Source organism: Sus scrofa, chromosome 4 (genome assembly GCF_054392235.1).
Source record: "Sus scrofa isolate SSC_HxYL_T2T_F1_AM1 chromosome 4, Sscrofa_HxYL_maternal_Yorkshire_Landrace_v2.0, whole genome shotgun sequence".
NCBI classification, from domain to species: Eukaryota; Metazoa; Chordata; class Mammalia; order Artiodactyla; family Suidae; genus Sus; species Sus scrofa.
Window position 1 is genome coordinate 64,315,564 of NC_139386.1, and position 4,296 is coordinate 64,319,859.

Here is a 4,296-nt window from a genome sequence, read left to right on the forward strand (position 1 = left end):
AGAAAAATTTGCCTTTGGGCAATCATGAGACTTTTAAGAATCAATTACTCCAAATTTAAATTGAGAGTAAGAAAGTCTGTTTTATGGAGTTACACTGAAGATTAAGAGAGATGATATGTTAAAAGTAAAAAGCAAGTGCCTGGTACATTGCGAATGTAAAGTGATCACTTGTGGAGGTTTTATTTTTGTTTTGTTTTCAATTTTATATGTAAGTTTTTGCTATTTATTTCACTTCATTTCAAGTAGTCTGTTTATTAAATTTTATTTTTAGCCTGATGGGAGGGGGAGGGAGTGGGAGGGATTGGGAGCTTGGGCTTATCAGACACAACTTAGAATAGATTTCCAAGGAGATCCTGCTGAATAGCATTGAGAACTATGTCTAGATACTCATGTTGCAACAGAACAAAGGGTGGGGGAAAAATGTAATTGTAATGTATACATGTAAGGATAACCTGACCCCCTTGCTGTACAGTGGGAAAATAAAAAAAAAAAAAAATCATGTGAAATAAAACACACACACACACAAAAAAAATTTTATTTTTATTTCTTGTGGACCTCAAAGTAGAGGATTCATTCATTATATTTCTCAGATCAAGGCACAGTATCAGGATTGATCGATTTTATTTATTATTTACATACTTATTATTATTATTGTTTATTTATGGCTATTTTATCACTATACCTCAATCCCCCTTTCCTCTTGTCCCACAGAAAATCATCTTATTGTGCTTAATGTGTATGCTTTGTGTTTGAATTCAAATAACAAAATTTCCTGTTTTCTTTGCATATGTTTGTAATTTGTCAATGGTTTTATATAATTTGACAATGTTTCTTACTATACTCACAACACAATATATTGTTAAGATCTCTCGGTTTTGAATATACTTGCTGCTGCCTTAATCAATAGTATATATTTATGACATTTTATTTACTCTCATATTGAGAGACAACAGAAAGATTGTTTCTAATTTCTGCCTTTACAAATGACATTTTCATAACTAGACTGCACGTGGTCTGGGCTTGCATCACATTTCTATGGGATATGAATAATCTGAGGAGTTGCTTCCCTCTTCATAGGGATAGTATAGCTTAACCCAGCAGGCTCTCCGGGCATGGCTGTACTGGTCAGTGCTCCCATCAGCAGCACCTGAGGGCTTCTTATCCTCCACACCTCCACCAACACTTGGCATTAGCCAGCTTCCCATTTTTTTCCAACTGATATGAAAATTTATCTTATTTCAATTTGTATATCATAGATATTTATTATTTTAACATATCTTTATGAGATTGTTTTTAAGGGTTTTTTTTTTAATTTTTACATCAATTCACCAAATTATAGACTTAGAATGAAAACAAAAACTTGATACTTTGTTAAATGAAGATAACCAAGCCCATTCCTCAAATTCACCATAGACTTCATATACATATTTAAATCAGAGAAGATTTAAGCTAAAACTGATTTTAGCTACTTAGACTAAGTTTTTGGTTTTAAGTGTGGGGACAGTATTAGATTTGGAGAATTTTTGGAATCATAATAAAAACATGAAGACATTTTGGTTTGGGGAATACCATAATAACACCGCCAATGCAACTATGCTCTAGTATGTCCCAATTTTTTCCACTCATCTAATCTAGAAGTTACCCACTCCTTAGCAATTGGCTTAAAATCAATTCTAGCTTCCCCCTTAAATCTTTCCCAAGTCCTTGGAAAGCCTTACCTTTTAAGAACCTTCTTTTAAACAGCAATTTTAAAACAGATGTCATTAAGATTCCATTTCTTTCACATTTATTTTGTTGAAAGCTATGTGCTCCTGAAGTGATTTTTTCTTTTTGAAAGAGCTCTGACATCAGGTAGATCCTTTGTCATAGAACTAAGGGTGCCATGGATAAAAATGCAAAGGTAGATACATACTTGCTGTTTTCTATTTATGGTGGTAAATTGAATTTCAATTTGGAGCATAATTTACACCTTTCTAATTTATTGAAGCAAAACACCTGAAGCAACAAGGAAATCTGGTTTCCTTGATTTCTTGCTACTCTTCTGTCCAATTAGCTTTTTATTTATTTCTTCCCCATAGCCTAAACACAGCACAATTACTTAATTTTATTTTCTAACTCTATTTTCCTTTAGTAGACTCCAAGAAGGAAAATTTCTCACTCTGGATGTAAGATCCCTATGTACTTCTGACAGTTATTTATTTTCTCAATGTTATGTATGCTAGACAAATTCATATGTATTAATTCTTCATCAGTATTATTAGCAAGATGTTCTCTCTGTAAACCTTGATGATTCATTAGACATGGAGTTGCATCATTAGACTTGTGGAGTTTTTGCTTTTTTTTTTTTTTATCTTTTCTCTAAACAACAGAATGATAATTAGTAATATAAAAAAATTAAGAATCTTCCTTCCAGTCTCCCAGCTCATCATATAGATATTAAAATTGACTTTATATCATTGACTGTGCTTGTTGTGACACTTACTGCTTTATATATTTCATAGGTTTCCTAACAACTATTACTTAAATTCCAAGTAGAATTATAAACAACTATAACCTTGTCATGATACAAATAGATAGCTCTCTCAAAGAGGTAACTCTCAAAGAATCGAAGTATTTCATCAGTATAAGAAAAACTAAATCTGTTTTTACTTTTTTTTCACTTCTACTTGAGTCTAAGAGGGAATAGTGAAGACCAAGGTCTCTGAGAGGAACATAAATGTTTATAATTTTCTATAATTTTATCCATACTCTGAAATCATAAAATTCAAATCATAAATATTCAATATTTTAAATATTTAGTTAACAGATTAAAATACAACAGAACTAAATGATATAAATTATATTAAAATGTTCAGAACTCTCTGCCAGCTCAAAATTATGGATTTAAAGACTATATCTCCTTATAGAAACTGGGAAGTGGGGGTAGGCTTGGATCTGAGCAAATGCGTACTGGTGTAGTTTTGGGCTTCAGTAAACAGGGGAAGACGAACTGCTTCTAATTCCCAGCTTCATCACAACAGAAACCTTTACATTTGCCCACTTCATTCAACATAACGGTGAAGGTACTTAATTTAGACCAAACACGAACAGGGCCCAAGGAAAGAGAAGTATCACGCTTTGGATTATAACCTACCTATCCCATACCCATTGTTGTCCTTGTTGTTTGATTTTTAGGGCCGCATCTGCAGCATATGGAGGGGTCCAATCAGAGCTACAGCTACTAGCCTACGCCACAGCCACAGCAACACCAGATCCGAGCTGTGTCTGTGACCTACACCACAGTTCACGCCAGATCCTTAACTCACTGACCGAAGCGAAGGATAGAACCTGCAACCTCGTAGTTCCTAGTCGGATTTGTTTCCACTGCGCCACGACGGGAACTCCTCCCATATCCATTCATTAACATATTGTGAAGAAATCATCATTTTGTTTCTGTTCCCAATGGTGCTGTAGTAGCTACACAGTCACCATATCCCTTTTCTTCTTTTATCATGATTCTCAAAGAATCAGGTTTTATTTTCAACGACTACGTGACAACATGTGTTTGAGATGATTATAAGACATAAGGAAGAACATTTAGTGTTAACTGGTCTTTGATAATCCCGATTTTACACAAAAACATCCTTATGTTTTATTCCAAAGAAGGGAATCCTAATATCATTCTACATCAATCTGGTTACAATAAAAACTATGATATTTGATATTTTTTATGACTTTCTGTAGCCTTTGTGTTTTCTGGTTCTTGAAGATTAAAAACACCATTGCTGAAACAAAAGTAATTCTTTAGACAATTACATTAAACATTTTTTATTATGTCAACATATTCTGCTACTATGAACTATTCCATTTTTCTACTCCTTAACCAGCAGCAAATCGGCACCACTGTTGATTTGTAGAAAATGTGGCTAAAATGTTGCTGTCAATATGAAACTCAGAGCCTGGCTAGTCCACAGAACATTTAATGGTGCTAGGGAGCCCTCTGGGTAAATATCTGTATCTGTGTTTCATCATTCAGGCAATGTTGACAAGCTCATTGAAGCAGACATTTTTACTGCACTTAATATGTTTGCTTCTTTCCATCTCTATGTTCATCCATATGTTTCTTGATGATAAGAGCTGAGGAAAAGCCATGGTTTCAGGCCGCATAAGTCTATTCTGAGTGACTCGTTTCATGATAATCCATAGGCCTTTCTAGTTACCTTTATTGTGTCATTAGACTTCCCAGGAGGATTTGAAGGGGGTGCATTTGCTGTCCTCTAAGTTACAGTAGATGTGTAACCAACTCTTATACTGCAG